The 19,754-nt window shown below is 44.1% G+C and overlaps 1 protein-coding gene across 13 annotated transcripts in view; it reads right to left on the bottom strand.

Moving 5' to 3' along the window:
• Positions 1 to 18,214: 18,214 nt before the first annotated feature.
• Positions 18,215 to 19,754, bottom strand: part of LOC143261095 (uncharacterized) — a 36,290-nt gene continuing 34,750 nt past the window's right edge. For all 13 annotated transcript variants that reach the window (XM_076527650.1, XM_076527649.1, XM_076527655.1 and 10 more), the window contains one exon: positions 18,215 to 19,076. The gene's annotated coding sequence lies outside the window, so the exon portion shown is untranslated. The remainder of the gene's footprint in view (positions 19,077 to 19,754) is intronic.

A 19,754-nucleotide genomic window follows, 5' to 3' on the forward strand; every position in this document is an offset into this window, starting at 1 on the left:
CGCGGTGGTCAAGGCGACGGCCACCGTGGCTACTAAGCCAAAGGTGGCACCCAAAGGTGCCACCGTCGCGCCCGCGGGGGCGGATGGGGCCAAAGAGGCCCGAGACGCCACCGCTCCCGCGGCGGCGATGGAGGTGGAGGCCTGCCCGTAATGGGGCCCAAGGGCCCTATAATACAGGCCAACCTGAACCGCTCGGCCAGGGCACAGGACCTCCTGGTGCAATTCCTGGCCGAGCGGGGTGCCGGGTTGGCCGTAGCGGCGGAGCCGTACAGGATTCCCGATCATCCACATTGGATGGGGACCTGGGCGGCTCCGCCGTTATAATATGGGTAGGCCGGCCGGGGTCCCCGGCGTGCTCCGTTATCGAGCGCGGTCGGGGATACCTGGCCGTTGACTGGGGCGGCACCGCGGTTGTGGCGATCTATGCACCTCCAAGGTGGTCCCTCGAGGAGTTTGTGCAGTATCTGGACGGGGTGGGGAGATGCGTCTCCCGCTGCCAGCCCCGTCCGGTGCTGGTCCTGGGGGACTTCAACGCCAAGTCGCCGGCTTGGGGTTCCCCCAGGACGAACCCGAGGGGCCGGGAGGTGCTTGACTGGGCGGCGGGACTCGAGCTCCGTCTTTTAAACACGGGCTCGGTCCATACGTGCGTGCGGCATAATGGGGGGTCCATCGTTGACCTTTCATGGGCAACGCCCCCCGCCGCGCGCCGTATTACGGGGTGGAGGGTGGCGGAGGAGGTCGAGACACTGTCTGACCACAGGTACATTGTTCTCGGCCTCTCCGCCGCCCCATCGACGCCCCGACGTCGCCCCGCTGATGAGGGATCGCCTCAGCCGCGGTGGGCGCTAAAGCGCCTCGACCAGGACGCCCTGATGGCGGCAGCCCACGTCGTGGCCTGGCCAGCAACACCGGCCGGGCCAGTCGACGGGACAAGGGAGGCCCAATGGTTCCGGGGCGCAATGACGTCCATTTGCGACGTCGCCATGCCCCGGGCCAGGGTTTTCCCGAGGAAGGCGGTGTACTGGTGGTCGCGCGCGATAGCGGATTTGCGCACAGAGTGCGTTCGCGCGCGACGCCAGTACGCCCGCGCCCGTCGACGACGGCGTTCCGACGTGGAGCTGGCTATCCAGCTGTATGGGCGATACAGGGAGAAGGAGGTCGCCCTGCAGCTGGCCATCAGGCAAGCAAAGAGCCAGGCCTGGCGCGACCTTCTCGGCACTATCAACCGAGATCCATGGGGGCGCCCATATAAAATGGCGATGGGACGATTACGTCCCTGGGCGCCCCCTCTGACGGAGAGCCTGGATCCGGGGATGCTCGGACGGGTCGTGGACGCGCTATTCCCCGTCAGCGGGGAGGCGTCCCGGCCCGTCCCTCAGCTAGAGGGACACGAGTGGTCCCCGGATCTGGAGGTCGCGCCGGAGGAAATGGCCGGGGTAGTCAAATGGCTCCGGGGCAAGAATACTGCCCCGGGGCCGGACGGTATCCCCGGCCGGGTCTGGCTGCTTGCCATGGGCGTCCTGGGCGAGAGGCTTAGAGGCCTCTACTCCGGGCTCCTGAGGTCCGGGGTGTTCCCGGACCTCTGGAGGAGAAGTCGGATGGTCCTCTTAAGGAAGGATGGGAGGCCTGCGGATTCTCCCTCCGCGTACCGGCCCATTTGCCTCCTGGACGAGGTGGGCAAGATCTTTGAAAAGATCATTGCTGCCCGCCTCGCCAGGCACCTGTCCCGCGTTGGCCCCGATCTGGCGGACTGCCAGTTCGGCTTCCGGGAGGGGCGATCGACGGTCGATGCAATCGACCGTCTAAAGTCCCTCTCGGACAATGCCGTGGCACGGGGCGGGGTGTGCTTGGCGGTGTCGATAGACATCGTCAATGCGTTTAACACCCTGCCCTGGTCCGCCATTAGGGAGGCCCTGGTTGAACACCAGGTGCCTCCCTATCTGAGGCGGGTAATCGGGGCCTACCTGCGGGGCAGGTGGGTGGAATACCCGGGCCGGTACGGGACGATACGGAGGGAAGTGGACTGCGGGGTCCCACAGGGGTCCGTGTTAGGACCACTCCTGTGGGACCTGGGATATAACGCAGTCCTGAAGGCCTCCCTACCCGACGGTGCCACCCTCATCTGCTATGCAGATGACACATTGGTGGTCGCCGTCGGGGACACCTTCGAGAGGACCATCCGACGAGCGGAAGTTGCGGTGGCAGCCGTCGTCGCGAGGATCCACGGTCTGGGGCTGAAGGTGGCCCCGGAGAAGGCCGAGGCCGTCTGGTTTGGACGGCCTTGGTCTCGGCCACGGGCCAGATCGTGGATCTGGGTTGGAGGAGCCTGCGTCGAGGTGAAGTCCGAGATCAAGTATCTCGGACTGATCCTCGACAGCCACTGGAGGTTCGGAGCACATTTCGGCCGCCTCGTCCCCCGAGTTGAGAGGGCGGCGGCCGCGTTAGGCCGCCTGTTGCCCAATATCGGGGGACCGGGCGATATGGTGCGCCGCCTATACCTAGGCGTGGTGCGGTCAATGGTATTATACGGCGCCCCGATTTGGGCGCCGTCCGTGAGGGCAAGCCGGCGCAGCACATTGTTGTTGCGCCGGCTTCAGAGGCAAATGGCCCTTCGCCTCATACGGGGGTACCGCACCACGTCTACCGTGGCGGCGCTTGCTCTGGCGGGAGAAATTCCCTTCGAGCTGCAGGCGGCGATGCGCGCCTATGTCTATAGGCGCATATGCATCGCTGGCCGGGCTCGGGGGGACCCGCCGGAGCAAGAGGCGGTCGAGGGCTTCGAGCTCCAGGCCCGGGGACTAGCGCTCGCCAGGTGGCATGCGGAGCTTTGTTCCCATGCCGCCGAGCGCGTCCCCGGGGCTCTCCTGCCGCACTTCACCACGTGGCGGGAGAGGCGGTTTGGCAGGCTCTCCTACCGTGCGACGCAGGTATTCACCGGGCATGGCTGCTTCGGTGTCTACCTGTGTCGCATCGGTCGGGAAGCGACGACGGTGTGCCACCACTGTGGCGCGGAGGAGGACTCGGCGCAGCATACACTGGAGGTGTGCCCCGCCTTTTCAGTGCTGCGCCGAGTCCTAACTAGGGAAGTTGGTGGCGACCTCGCTCTCTCCAGCTTAGTTGGGGCCATGCTGGAGAGCCCGACAAAATGGGCGGCAGCCATAGCCTTCTGCGAACAGGTAATGTTGCAGAAGGAGGCTGCCGAGCGGGGTCGCCGTGAGCGGGGGGTGCGGCGTGTGCGCCCACGCCTAGAGCCCCCCCCCCCCCCCGAGTAGCTGATACTAGGCGGGCGGCGGGTGTACCGGACCATGCCGGTTTAATTGCCCGCCGCCCGCCAACCGAGGATGCCCTATTTTAAAGTGGGGGCGACAAAACCGTCGCCCCCGACGGCCGCTGGCGCGGCCGTCGTGAAGAGGCGGTGTGGGGTGCGGTCCCCCGCACCGCCGAATCAAGATGATTCATGGGGGGGAGGATTAATCTCCCCCCGGGACGCGGCCGGCCACCGCTCCATCCTGGTGGCCGGCCAGGCGAGGGGGAGCTGCGGTCGTGTTCTTGAAGAGTTCCCGTGGCTCCCCCGTTAATCGCCAGCGCCCTAGGCCGCCGTGGGGGTTTTAGCGGGTCGAACCCCGCACTACCCCCCCTCCGCCCTTCGGGCGGAGCGGGGGTGTCTGACCTGCAGATTTCCCCCACGTTAAAAAAAAAAAAAAAAAAAAAAAAAAATAAAAAAAAAAAAAAGCTATATTCCGTTCTATTCGGAGACATTTACAAGGGACCGATTCAGTCAAATATTCTGGATGCTCCATCTTCAAACTATTGCAACGCGCAACACCAATCCGCGAACGCGCCTACAACGCGTAAGTTGCTTCTTGGATTATATCAACGGGAAGTATTTGGATTATTTTACACCGGGCGAACAAATATGTGTGGACGAGTCAACTATAAAATTCAAGGGTCGAATTTCGTTCATCACGTACAATCCGAAGAAACCGACAAAATGGGGTATCAGAGTTTATACTCTAGCTGACTCAAAGACTGGCTACATTTGCTGTATTTTGCCATATTATGGATCGCTAACAACAGAGCTCTTGGTCAGACCCGATTTACCAGTGTCAACAAGAATTCCGTTACATTTGTATCAAATGTTGTTGGATGAAATTCCAGGTGCTCAGGGGCACCATATGTTCACGGACCGCTATTACACCAGTTATTTCTTAGCTCAAGAACTAGCCAAACTGAAGTGTAACATTACTGGATCAATCTTAGCAAACAGAAAAGAATTGCCCAAAGAAATAAAAAAGCCGAAGTTTTTGACAAAATCCACGGTCGCGTATCGACGGGGCAACACCTTAGTTTTAGGGTGGAAAGATAAGAGGGTTGTCACTTGTTTGACTACGAGGGGTGACACTGGAATGACGACGGTCAAAAGAATTACACGAGGTGGTGTGTTGATCGGGCGGACCAATATGCATCAACCTATTGTTTCCTGCGAAAATCGCTTAAATGGTGGCGTAAACTATTTTTTGGGGGCATGGAAATTTGCCTGATCAATTCATACATTTTATATAAACTAGAGACGACAAAAAAAGGGGAAAAGCCACTGAGCCATTTGCGATTTCTGAAAACGATTGTCGACCAATTGAGAGGATCATATCGCCAGCAACGAGAGCAAGCGTCTACGTCGCATTCCGATGAAATCCGACTAAACGGGAAGCTTCACGTAATGCTAAAAGGGCCTAAAAGGGACTGCAAGGTTTGTTCTGACCGTAACACGCCTGGAGGTAGGCGGGAAATGTCATATTACTGTGATACGTGTCATGATAAACCTAGGATACATCTTGGATATTGTTTTACAAGATATCACACCTAAACTAATTACAGAGTGTAATATTTATCAAAGTTTGTTGTTTTCAACATATAAATAAGTAAACTAGTGAAATATTATTATTTTTATACATTTATTTGTTAATAAATATTTTTAAACTACTTCTAAAATATTTGCATAATTTGTCCGAAATCGTCTCGAGTTGCTGGTTTGCTGACAGTGCAGTGAAAGATCAGCTGTACGTTGTACAAGGTCAGTGCCCTTCGACATCGTGAATTTCAGCCAGCAAATGCATCCTCAACTAAATGGGTGAGTTTCTTACTGATAATATTTTTCATATCTCTCTAATAAACAAATGCTTTACGTCCCTTAACGCGATTATTTATTATTAAATCAGCTTTGCAAATCATTCGTTGAATTCTGTTCGTACACGGAATTATTCAAATTAAAAAGATAATTAAAAGATAATTAAAAACACTAACTTTATTTTAATTAACCCTGATACAAAAAGTACAAAAATCACTTTTACTTATATTAATATTACTTTATTCTTCTACAACACACGCACACACATTTTAAAATCATTACATTTAATAAAAATTAACGATATATTTGGCGCTCCCTCCTCTCCCTCCTCTTCCTCCCCTTCCTCCTCTTCCTCCTCTTCCTCTTCTTTTTTCCCCTTTTTTGCCCCTCTTCTGGGGGCCATAAACAGTTTTTTTTTTAAGTTTTTTCAGCTCTCTCTGCAACGTATAAGTATATATTATTATTATTATTTGTTATTATACATATATTACTATATTAAATTATATATAAAAGTATTTTTCATTTACTTACATTAACAGCAACTAGGTTCGCCAGGTTAGGCCTAGCTGTCCCCCGAGCCAGCTGGCCTAATATATTTCGCCACTGCGACTGTAACATAACAGCAGAAATAGAAGTAAATATATTATAATTATACATTCTGTTTTTTACACATATATTGCATATACTTACAGCTCTCCCAGACTCGTACGCGGCAGCGATTTCTCGCTGCCGCGCCAGAATTGAGTCGAGCGATTCTGCGGCGTTCTCCGCTGCCGCGGTTGCTGTTGTAGCGGAGCTCGTCTCCGCTGCTGCGTTACACGTAGTTGTTGCGGAGGTTGCCTCCGCTGCGGCGTTAGTTGTAGCTGCGGAGGCTGCCTCCGCTGCTGCGTTAGTTGTAGCTGCGGAGGCTGCCTCCGCTGCTGTGACCGTGTTGTTCAGTATAATATTTTCCATTTTATTTGTAATGTTATCCATGGTTTAAAAAAAAAAAAATAATATTATTAACACATTGCGGACGGCTCACGAGATATCTCGTGGCAACAAGCAACCAGCCGCAAATATTTCTGTTACGTAACCATGGTAACGAAGCCTCTCGCATTCCTAAGTAATTGTAGCGAAGCAAATGAATCATTCCAAGAATGTAAAAAATCTTATATAGTAAACAGATATATAAACTATGTATATATAGTATTATTTAAGAATACTAAATGCAAATTAGAAATGTGTGTTAAAATAAATTGCTACAATTACTAGAACAAATTTCTACAAACGTTTACGCACATTTCTAATTTGCATTTAGTATTCTTAAATAATATTATATATACATAGTTTATATATCTGTTTATTATATAAGATTTTTTACATTCTTGGAATGATTCATTTGTTACGCTACAATTACTTAGGAATGCGAGAGGCTTCGTTACCATGGTTATGTAACAGAAATTGTATGTACTTACATGCAATCCTACGTCTTCAAGACTTGAACGTTGAATGAAATTGCGACCCTTCGAAATAATATCATTGGTTGTCTGCCAATTGTTCAAATAATATCATTGGTTGTCTGCCAAGGGTTCAAATAATATCATTGGTTGTTTGCCAATTGTTCAAATAATATCATTGGTTGTCTGCCAAGGGTTCAAATAATATCATTGGTTGTCTGTCAATTGTTCAAATAATATCATTGGTTGTCTGCCAATTGTTCAAATAATATCATTGGTTGTGTGCCAATGACAATGTCCAATGGTAGCATCGCAAGCATAACCTGCGTTTTTAGGTCGCGTTCAGTCGTAATTTGTTCTCCAAGTGATACGGTCTAGGAGTGCAAAGCGCGCGATTTCTATTTCTTATAATTTTAGATTTTTTCTATTTCATTCTATTTCATTCTATTTCATTCTATTTCATTCTATTTCATTCTATTTCATTCTATTTCATTCTATTTCATTCTATTTTATTCTATTTAATTCTATTATTTTTGATTCTACTTTTATATTCTACTCTATTCGGCATTATTCTACTACATTTCATTGTAAACAATAGAAACAGATAAATTTAACAATTTCAAAAGTGGAGCGAAACGATGCCAAAGGTTGTGAATTCAATGAATTGAGAGGATGTGGTTTCTTCCCAATTGTTCAGATGTATGAAGGGGGGTGCATCGAAACACCTGACCTTGACCAGACCAAGATACAGCAAAAGAAAAATTATGAAGGAGAGGTAAGTGAGCATTTTGTTTCGTTACTATGATTTCGGTAATATGTTTCGATATAATTCAAATGGTAAGAAGTTCTCATTTCTGCTGGAAATACATTTTTTCGCTTTCTCGCTTTTGTACTTTCATTTCTCGGATTTTTATGATATTGACATATGCTGTAGTCCATATTCAATCATTAGAATGAAGTTGTAAAACAAAATCGACGGGTCGAAGTAGCTGATTAGTGTCATTTATACGTTATTTATATTTCACGTAAATTTCTGTATCATCGAAAGCACTGACATCGAGATATCCCTTCCTTTTTCTTGGGATCTTCGTCACGTACAAATGCTTTCCCGGTTGTATGGACGTATGTTCGTATTGTTTGACGAACAGATGGGGTCGAAAGGAAATTTTAGGATTATTGTCGTAAAGAAAGCTGATTGCCTTCGTGTGTCCCTAAAGAAAGAAATTAGAAGGCCGAGGATCTGGAACTCGTTGCTTTTACGACCGGTCCTTGAGACCCGGCCGCGTACGGCACGCAGATGGGAAGGTTACAATTTCCGCGTCCAACAATTCATTCCCTCCCACGGTGAGGGCCCACTGCAGATATTATTTCAATACGTATTCTGCATTTGTTTGCAACAAACGTTTTCTCTTCAATCTTCTGCAAAGAGCGTAGCCAACTCAAGATGGTCAAAATTGTCCTTACAGGTTTTTCAATGAGTACTATACCGTTCGATCTAAATAAATTGATATTATTAATTAAATAATGTGAGCCAGTCACTGTGCCGTTGCAACCATTTCGAATCATAACCTGGAGTAAGCCGTTCAATCTTTCCATTTTAATTGAACACTTGCAAATGATAACGATGACAATACAAGTAGCAACGATTTGTTGCATAGCAATACGGCCCACCGGTCAACAAAAACCTAGCTGCGCAAAATTTCAACCCGGTTGCAAGCTGTGGTTATCTCTGACTATCACGAAGTCAAATAATATTAATGCGCCATTGGAGTTCAGTAATGATGTAGCACAAATCTAAGCTCAATCAAAATTTATTGTACGTATCTATTATTTAAAAAATATAATATTATATATTAGAACTTAGACTTATATGTGGGATTAATTTATAATAGAGTTGAATATAATTTTTATTTTGATTTCTCGGTTCGAGAGATATGAAATTATCTAATTGAATAATTGAATTTGATTTCTAATATACAGTTACGGGGTAATTTTCTTAGAAATAAATAATTGGGTTATAGTTAATTAGTACTATGATTGTAATAATATAATTTATTTTATTTAGGTTTATATATATATATATTTTATTGAATTATATTGAACTGTTAATTATATGAATTAATTTGCTTTGTTGGAGTGAGAATATATATATATATATATTATTTTAATTGCGGCTAAAAAATTGGCTACAAAATATTTTTCATACATACAATTTATGAATTCATCTAAAAATTTAAATAGTTTTCATACGAGTGAAAAGTAGAGATTAATTTTTAATATTACATGAAAGTTTGAATAAGAAATTTAAATTAAATAATGGTAAATTCAGTGCGCCAGCACCAACGGTTGAACTGCTGTTGTTCGTTATTTTAAGAATTTTTAGGGGCTGCAGTTATCTCGATGGTAAATTTTAATAATTATCTGGGTTGAATAAATTTATGCGAACCGTACAAATTGCCCGTCACTTTCATTATAAATGGAATAAGTCGTAACGTTGTAAAAGTATGGGACAATGTTTTCATTAAAATTTTAGTTTAACAATAAGTGTTTCATTTACATTGAAAGGATTCTGAATGAGGAAAATTTTATTTGCACAAATTATAAATATTATTGATTTCTTAATTTAATATATTTGAAAAAAGGAATTACATGATTATAAGTTATAGTATTTATTTACGAATAAATTTAATGATTTTAAAATGTGTGTGCGTGTGTTGTAGAAGAAGAAAGTAATATTAGTATAAGTAAAAGTGATTTTTTCGTACTTTTTGTATCAGGGTTAATTAAAATAAAGTTAGTATTTTTAATTATCTCGAAAGTAAAAGAGTTAATTTAATATTTCTGTTATGTATATATATATATATATATATATATATATATATATATATCATAATAGTTATTAATAATGAATTGATGAGTTTATGTTGGAAGAAAATCCTAACTTTGGCATTGTTAGTTGTTACATTTTTTATTGGAATCTTTTTTTTTCTTTTCTTTTTTACGGACATTATTATTTCATACTTTTAAATATATTTATTCATTTATCCTACATCAAATTGAATTGGTTAGTGTTGAAATTTTAGCCTCGGACAAAAATTCATCTATAGTTTATTTAGTACTAAGATACTACGATATCGGTTTACATTTTCGCCGGTTCCGTCAGCGGGCAACGACGGTGATGTAAACTGTATATAGTAGATACCGCGATACATCATCACCGGTACCATTAGATATACATCGTGCCCTGACTGTTTGGGGATCCCAGCGTCACGTATACAATGTGAAACGCGAAGATTTAAATTTTTATTACTATTAATCAGTAAAATTAAATTATTTGTATTTCATAACAATTTTATTACTTTGTTGTAATATAATTTAACTTGGCTGGATAAATTTAATGTAATACTAATTTAAAATTGGACTTTTAAAATTAGAATATTTAAATTTTCAGTAGTTTTAGTCAATAAAATTAAATATTTTGTATTATGATAATTAGACCGCATTTCCAATATTTTCACGTGGCCCGCGGGTGGTCTGGTCTGCCGATAGGACCCACGGTGGACAGTCGCATGAATTGGGGAAAACCGTAATTCGTTTTTTATGGCCATAAATCCGGTCGACGGGCTAACGATGCATACTGTCAATATCGTACTAAGAGAAAGAAACAGTTGTGCGTTTGTCGTAAATTATGTTGAGTGCGAGCGGCGATTGTGTCGCGCCTTCGACTGACGATATACACACGACCAGGCACTCGAGGCCCCAATAGTGTTTGGTTTCCTGGATCGCAGACAAAATATATATATATATTGCCGGGTAAGTGGCCGAGGACTGTCGCGTGGTTTTCCACAGATCAGTTTGTTTTTCCTTTAGAGAATCGCGGGCCTCGGGGCAGACCAGATTACTGCAGCCCCCAAAGAGTCAGGGTACGATGTATATCTAATGGTACCGGTGATGATGTATCGCGGTATCTACTATATACAGTTTACATCACCGTCGTTGCCCGCTGACGGAACCGGCGAAATGTAAACCGATATTTTCGAATCTCAGTCCTAAGTAAACTATAGATGAATTTTTGTCCGAGGCTAAAATTTCAACAATAATTATTATGATACATAACAGAAATATTAAATTAACTCTTTTACTTTCGAGATAATTAAAAACACTAACTTTATTGTAATTAACCCTGATACAAAAAGTACGAAAAAATCACTTTTACTTATACTAATATTACTTTCTTCTTCTACAACACACGCACAAACATTTTAAAATCATTAAATTTATTCGTAAATAAATACTATAACTTATAATCATGTAATTCCTTTTTTCAAATATATTAAATTAAGAAATCAATAATATTTATAATTTGTGCAAATAATAAAATTTTCCTCATTCAGAATCCTTTCAATGTAAATGAAACACTTATTGTTAAACTAAAATTTTAATGAAAACATTGTCCCATACTTTTACAACGTTACGACTTATTCCATTTATAATGAAAGTGACGAGCAATTTGTACGGTTCGCATAAATTTATTCAACCTAGATAATTATTAAAATTTACCATCGAGATAACTGCAGCCCCTACAAATTCTTAAAATTAACGAACAACAGCAGTTCAACCGTTGGTGCTGGCCCACTGAATTTACCATTATTTAATTTAAATTTCTTATCCAAACTTTCATGCAATATTAAAAATTAATCTCTACTTTTCACTCGCATGAAAACTATTTAAATTTTTAGATAAATTCATAAATGGTATGTATGAAAAATATTTTGCAGCCAATTTTTTAGCCGCAATTAAAATAATATATATATTCTCACTCCAACAAAGCAAATTAATTCATAATTAACAGTTAAATATAATTCAATTGCTATGCAACAAATCGTTGCTACTTGTATTGTCATCGTTATCATTTGCAAGTGTTTAATTAAAATGGAAAGATTGAACGGCTTACTACAGGTTATGATTCGAAATGGTTGAAACGGCACAGTGACTGGCTCACATTATTTAATTAATAATATCAATTTATTTAGATCGAACGGTATAGTACTCATTTGAAAAACCTTTATTTTTTATTAAACACGTTTGTATATTTTGCATTTATAGAAGTCAACAAGCTGCAGCGGCAAGGAAGATGCGCACCGAGAAGATCGAAGGAGCGGAAGTCAGTCAAGAAATGCCCCATTTCATCATTGAGGCAGAAACGCAAGAGCAATCACGTGCACAGTCAAGCATCGAGGAAGGATTAACCATTACGGACTTCCGGTTCGTGGTAGAGCAGGTACTACTGATAGGGTACCACTCGGCAACGTTCGAATGCACCACGCAACATTTGCAAGTGATCGGGATGAAGCGCTCGGGATTCAGAGCAACGATAACTCTGAAATGCAAGATGTGCCAATATGAAGCGGAAGTGCACAGTCAAACAGCAGACAACAAAACAATGGACTTGCATTATACTGCGACCCTCGCTACAATCACTTCTGGAGGTGGTTACTCACAGATGAAAGAAATGTTTGCAACAATGAACATTCCATACATATCAAGGATGGAATATCGAAGACGTCATGACGACATTGTTGAAGAATTGTCAAGTCTTGCTGAAGCAGAAATGCTAGCAGCGGCAGAAGAGGAGAAACAATTAGCCGTCCGAAGAGGCGACGTTTCAGTTTCCGGTATCCCTTTCATCCCCGTCGTGGCTGACGGCAGCTGGATGAAGAGATCGTACCATACTGGAAGGTATGACTCCTTGTCCGATATTGGTGCAATAGCGAGATACCACACAAAAAAAGTGTTATTTGCAAGTGTGAAAAATAAAGTGTGTTTGATTTGCCACAACGCTTCGAAGAGGAAGGAAAGCCCCAGAGAACATAGATGCTTCAAGAACTGGGGACGAAATCAGACGTCCACGAGAATGGAGAGTGCTGCAATTGCTGAGGGTTTCCAGACCAGCATAGAAAAAAGAGGTCTGATATATAATATCTTGATTGCCGATGGCGACAGCAGCGTGTATAAAAGGATTTTGGATTGTGATCCATACAAGGCAGAGATGGTTCGTGTTAAAAAGATTGAGTGCACGAACCATTTATTGCGCAATTTTTGCAACAAAATGAAAGATGTTGTAAAGAAGACTCCACCTGGCATTTATCGAAAAGCCGTGGAAAATAACATTCGTAGACTGCGCACGGGTGTTGTGAAGGCTGCAGTTTACAGATCGAAGGAAAATCTTCCGACCCACCAAAAAATAAAAAATTTGCAAACGGATATACTAAATATTCCTAGCCACGTTTTCGGAGAGCACAAGGAGTGTCGAAGACTAGGATATTTCTGCGACCGCCCAGCAAACACGGGAGAAGACAACTTGGTACCGCATCTCAAGAAAATCGGTATATATAACCGGATGCATGAGATCTTCCGTCCATTGATGGCTCATGCTGAAAGTTTATTATATAATACTACAAACAATTCAGTTGAGAACCTCAATGCCATCATTGCAAAATATACCGGTGGGAAAAGGATAAATTGGGGCCAGAGAGGGTCATATTCTGCGAGATGTGCAGCTGCTGTTGTACAGCACAACACGCAAAAACTAATATCAAAGGTAATAGAGGGCAAGGGTGCGAAGCCGCCGAAATTGATAGAAGAATTAGAAGAAGGAAGGAAAGGCAGTAATGAAAAAGGAAAGGAAAAGGCGAGTAAGTCTCCGAAGAAGGTGAGAAACCCGTTTTGTTCAACAACGGACCCGGATTATGGAGTTAGTGCAGAGAAACCGGATATGGAGCAACATCTATTTAACTTTGAAAAAGAAAGGCACATGGAGATGCTGCAGGATTGGCAGACGAATCGAAAGAAAATAGAGAGGGATACGGTAGAACAAAATAAAAGCCACGAGTGGCATACATACCGATCCAAATTACTTACAGCGTCGAACTTTGGCATAGTGTGTCGGCGAAGGAAAACAACCAACTGTGGAAATTTGGTAAAGTCACTGCTGTATCCAAACATATTGAATCTGCCTGCCATTGAATATGGTCGGCAGTGTGAGAATATTGCCCGCGAACAACTTGCGAAGGAGGAAGATGTGGAAATCCGCAAATGCGGTCTCTTCATTGATGCAGAGATACCATTTCTGGGGGCAACTCCGGACGGCATAATTGACGACGACGGTATCGTGGAAATTAAATGCCCGAAGACGGCAGAAAAGTTCTCGCCAGAAGAAGCGATAAAAAATATTCAACCCGTACGAAGAATATTTGAAGATGATGCAGGTACTGCATTACGCAGAACCCATCACTATTTTTACCAAGTGCAGGGACAACTGCACATAACAGGTCGACAATATTGTCTGTTTTGTTTGTGGACACCAAAGGGTATGAAAACCATAAAAGTAAACAAAGACGACACATTTTGGCAGAATGAAATGAAATCGAAATTGTCGCGATTCTACGTCCATTGTATGTTTCCCGAAATATTGGACAGCCGCTACATTAGGAACATGAGTATCCGAGAGGCCACAGAAACGGAGTACAAAAAACCAATTGTGATTAGCACGAAACTAATTAAAAAACCTCAAGCGAACCCACGCAATGTAGGGTCGCACACTTAGTGTACGCCTTCGCTGATTATTTCAGCGAAGCAAATTTTAAAAAGATCTCAGCTCGCGAGTCATTAGATTCGCTCGAGCGTACCCACGCAATGTCGGGTCGCACACTTAGTGTGCGCCTTCGCTGATTATTTCAGCGAAGGAAAATTTAAAACGATCTTAGCTCGCGAGTCATTAGATTCGCTCGAGCGTACCCACGCAATGTCGGGTCGCACACTTAGTGTGCGCCTTCGCTGATTCTTTCAGCGAAGGAAATTTTAAAAAGATCTTAGCTCGCGAGTCATTAGATTCGCTCGAGCGTACCCACGCAATGTCGGGTTGCACACTTCGTGTGCGAATTTTTCCTTGCATGTTGCAGATGATGTTCACGCGGATCGGCAGTAAGGTGTGCTTGCGATGCTACCATTGACAGCGCCAATGCGGTTGAGGGAACGACCGACAATGTTCTGGCCAGAAGGAAAGAAATCGCTCTGGCATTCAACGCCGGGAAAACTGTAGGTATATGCAATATATATGTACGATGACATGTATATTCATAATGTATGTACTTCTAATTCTACTTCCGTGTTACAGTCGCAGTGGAAGACCATTCTCGGCAAATTAGCTCGGGAGGCGGAAACCATCTCCCTTTTGTCCGGAAGGTAAGAAATCGCTCTGGCATTCAACGCCAGGAAAACTGTGGGTATATGCAATATATATGTACGATGAAATGCATATTCATAATATATATACTTCTAATTCTGCTGTTATGTTACAGTCGCAGTGGCGAAATATATTAGGCCAGCTGGCTCGGGGGACAGCTAGGCCTAACCTGGCGAACCTAGTGGCTGCCAATGTAAGTAAATGAAAAATACTTTTATATATAATTTAATATAGTAATATATGTATAATAACAAATAATAATAATAATAATAATATACTTATACGTTGCAGAGAGAGCTGAAAAAACTTTTTAAAAGAACTGTTTATGGCCCCCAGAAGAGGGGCAATGAAAAAAGAAGAGGAAGAGGAGGAAGAGGAGGAAGGGGAGGAAGAGGAGGAAGAGGAGGAAGAGGAGGGAGAAGAGGGAGAAGAGGGAGCGCCAAATATATCGTTAATTTTTATTAAATGAAAGTTTGAATAAAAAATTTAAATTAAATAATGGTAAATTTAGTGCCAGCACTATTTTGGGTGTTCACGCAGTGCGAAGGTAATGCTGCCGCGACAGTCAGGAGATTGCGGGAAGAATTCCCGAACTTACGTACACCAACGGAATATGCCGTACGTTCATTGGCACATCGCTTCTATTCCCGCGGCATTTCATCGTAAAATGACGAGGGGCGGGTAGAGCATTCTCTGCGCGGACCCCCCGATCAGAAAATGATGTGCAGGCGCTGATAGAGGAGGACGGCACAGAAAGTGTGCGAGGAATCAGTCGCCGCTTGGGGTAAGTCACAATTAAAGTAACCATGATTTTTAATTATGTAAAAAAAATGTTCTTGATCTGTAAATGTTTATGCATTTGTATGTATTTTTTTTCTAGTGTCAGCCGTAGTACCGTACACCGTATCCTGCAGGACAATTCTCTGCACCCATACAAGTTCGTACGGGTGCAGGAATTACTGGATACCGACTTCGATCAACGGATTCAATATTCAAGGTGGCTGCTGGGAGAAGTAGCGCGAAATCCATCGTTCTCCAAATACATTTTATGGACAGATGAAGCACTCTTCACAAAAGAAGGGTGTTTCAATGCCCATAATTTGCATTTGTGGAGCAACGAGAATCCGCGTGCGCTTCGGTCACACCATACGCAGGTTCGCTTCACGGTAAATGTATGGGCCGGAATTTGTGGCAATTTTATCGTTGGGCCGTACATCCTTCTTAACAGGTTGGACGGTCCAGCGTATAAAATTTTTTTAAAACATGTTCTGCCAGAGCTTTTGGAAGACATTCCTTTGGAGTTCCGGCAGAACATGTTATATCAAATGGACGGTGCTCCGGCCCATTTCGCCACAGATGTTCGCGCCCATCTAGACGAAACCTTTCAAGACAGGTGGATCGGCCGTGGCGGACCTGTGCCGTGGCCCCCACGATCACCTGATTTGAATCCGTTGGATTTTTATTTCTGGGGGTACCTAAAGGTAATTTTAGAAATGAATATTTTCAAATTATTGTTGCATTTTTTTACTGTTTCTTTAGATTAATTTTATCTACTTCTAGGATACGGTGTACAAAGAAGCGGTAAACAATGTCGATGACTTTGTCATGAGGATGCACGCAGCTGTCGCAATGATAACCAATGATACATTGGAAAAAGTCCAGCGACAAGTTGTAAGCCGTGCCGAATGGTGTAACGAAGTTGGAAGAAGACACTTCGAGCAGCATTACCGCTAATTGTAATCGGCCCTTTTCAGGGCCACCAATTTTTAACGAGGGATTGAACGATTCCATAAAAAAACTCTACCCTTCCATAGGATACCTCACGGTGTTTGGAAGATCGGCGACGGGCATGGCGCCATATTAAATAAACAAGGTGTGTAGGAACGTAAACTGCGACCGACCCGCTGTCACCGACGGTACTCGGCGCTCTTAGGATATAATTAACGGCCGTTCAAAGAAAATGGTATCGGGTGTCATTTCCTCGGACGACCGAACGACGAACGACAAGGGCCCACCCATGGTTGTCTAGGCTTGGATTTTTCAGCAGTGAAACGTCGACTCCCGAACGAACGAGTCGCATAAACGATTATCCGCGAACTAGTCTCAGTGATATTTCGTTATGTTTCCGGATTATCAGTGATTCATTAAGTGGTCAGTGTTTGGTGACCGTGCAGTGCAAGTGAATTTCATAAATATCCATACCAGAGGTTCCTCCGACAGTATCCCTCGAATGTTGCGGTCATCTACCTGGAATCAGCTGTGTGTTGTACGAGGTCAGTGCCCTTCGACATTGTGAGCCACAATTCCAGCCAGCAAATGCATCCTCAACTAAATGGGTGAGTTTCTTATTGATAATATTCTTCATATTTCTCTAACAAACATATCCCTTATGTCCTTTAACGCGATTATTATTTATTAAATTAGCTTTGCGCATCGTTCGTTGAATTCTGTTCGGACACGGAATTATTTAAATTCAAATATCATTTATGTACTTCGACTGGGTTGCTTATTGTTAATCTTCACTGTACATATCGCATACAAATTTCACACGGTACACGTGAGAAAATTAAAACGGTTGTCACGGTTAAACTACATATTATTTCGGGACCGAAAATTTAGTAAACATTCTTTAGACATTCTGAAATAAGGATGAATAGAGTTTTTCTTGAAATTATCACTGTCACGTGGTAAAAAAAAATATCAAAAGATCATGCTCCGTGACTTGTTCATTGATTCGGACGCCGCACACAGTCCCTCCTTCAACTGTCAAACTCAGCGGTAAACGCACGTGCCGCTCGGCCGATCGATAACCATATGGTTCGCGCCAATTCGTCTCATTGGCCAGTGTTTTTCGTTAATAACTCGCAAACGAAGCCGCGGATTGCATTTTCGCAAAGGAAAAAGTTTTCATTTTCGGCTGTTAAAATAATTGTGGGACACCCTGTATATATATACCCGAATAGCAATAAGTAGTAATAGTAAGACCATATTATACGAAACACGTATAGAATAAGTTAGCGATATCGAGTATAGCATATAACCACGTTAACATAAGTTAGTATAGTCGTACCTCTCGAATCTACTGTATAGAACGAATTATTCTAAGTCCGAAATTCCGCCCGAGCGCGTCAAAGACACGCTCCTAGTTCTGACGTCACCCGCTCAACGCGGCCGCCCCACTCCGGCGACCGCCCCACCACAACGACTCCCCACCAGGACCTACCGGCAAGATGGCCGCCGAGGACCGGAGGAGCTCAGAGCGGCCGCACAACCGATCAGACTCGTTCCGGGCTCCAGCGAGGGAAGTCGTCTCCTCCTGCAAGCCATTCCCCTAATTCAACTCAAGTCTCTTTTCTATTTCAAAGTCTCATTCAAACTCAAATCACCGCGTTAGTAACTAAGTCCTTGTATCGTTAATATCTTAGAATATATTTTAGTTATTACTACTTCTACAATCATTAATTACCTAGACTCTCTCCCTACTCGGCAATACATTCGTACATATTCACTTAGAAACTATTCCGCCTTCGTGTGTACCGATCTCACCCCGAATGATCTGCACGAATGCGTAATACAATTAACGACATTATTCCCAAAGCGCTTGTACCGATCTCACCCCGAATGATCTGGGCGCAGCAGGGATAAAACCGTCCTTCTTACATTCTTGCTTAACAAATAACGAATGCCCAAACGCGCCGGTCGTCGCCATCAACTAAGAAAGCTGGCGAAAGCTTTCGTTTACGGGCCGTATCGTTCGAAGCACCAGTACTCCGAACGCGTCATCGAGGTAATCTCGCACACCTTCGTCGCCGATCTAGCTGTTACGTCCTCCGACGTTTGTATTAGTATGCATGTGTGTGAGTGTGCATGTATGTGTGCTCCGCGCGTACTAGTACATAAGCATATTATAACCGACTATAGCATAAGTTAGCATGTATCTATTTTATAACGTACCACAGAATAAGTTAACATAACCACATTATATACTCTCTCTCTAGACACTAAGCGAAATATTTCTAAGTATCACAAAAAGCGCGCGGACTAGGACTACGTCATCCCGCTGAACGCGGCATCCCCTCTCCAGCGCCATCCACCACCATGGCGGACGCCCCCACCACCGGGACTGCCCCCACCAGCGGACCGGCGGCCATGAGTCGAGGGAGCTCATTGCAGCCTGCGGCAGCTTCACTCTTGCTCCGGGACCCGACCAGTACAGTCGCATTTCTCGCACCGAAGTCCGGTCGTCCGCGGCCGTCAAATTCTTTGTCTTCGAAATCAAATTATAATTCTATTTCCAATTCCAATATTCTTGCGTATAGTGTTAAGGCATTGTAACCTTACTCCAGTTTTAAATTAGAATATATATTAATTTAGAAGCAGTGAACGTGAATTCATTCAATAACCTCTGCGTTCCCAATTCCAATTATCAGAATCATTACGATATTTCGAATTACAACTTCAGAAAGCGTGTGTACCGGGCTTTCTCCACAAGTCCTGCACGCCACCGAAGTTGCTCTAGCCAAATCTGTCCAGAAAGCGTATGTACCGGGCTTTCTCCACAAGTCCTGTACGCCACCGGACAGAGCGGACCATTTCGATATTTACTAATTACTGCTAATATTACCTATGCCGCTACAATCAGGGCGCAGAGCTCAGTTGAAGAGACTCGTCCGTTTATATGCGCAGATTCCGTACGAACGTCGAGTAAATCACAGGAGTCAAGACATTAGCATAATCGGTCATAGCCCGCGAGTAGACTCAGTTACGGGCGAACTTTCATACCGTGTAGAAATTCATTCGCCATGCTCGCCAGCCCAGCGGACGGTACGCGGTCCAAGTCGCACAATTTAGAGGGGAAGCAGTTGACGCAGGACGAACTCGCCGCGGTACAAAAGTCACTAATGAATAAAGAGCAACGGCTCATAGAACAATCGCGTAGTCTAGA

Source organism: Megalopta genalis, unplaced genomic scaffold (assembly GCF_051020955.1).
Source record: "Megalopta genalis isolate 19385.01 unplaced genomic scaffold, iyMegGena1_principal scaffold0034, whole genome shotgun sequence".
Taxonomy (NCBI): Eukaryota; Metazoa; Arthropoda; class Insecta; order Hymenoptera; family Halictidae; genus Megalopta; species Megalopta genalis.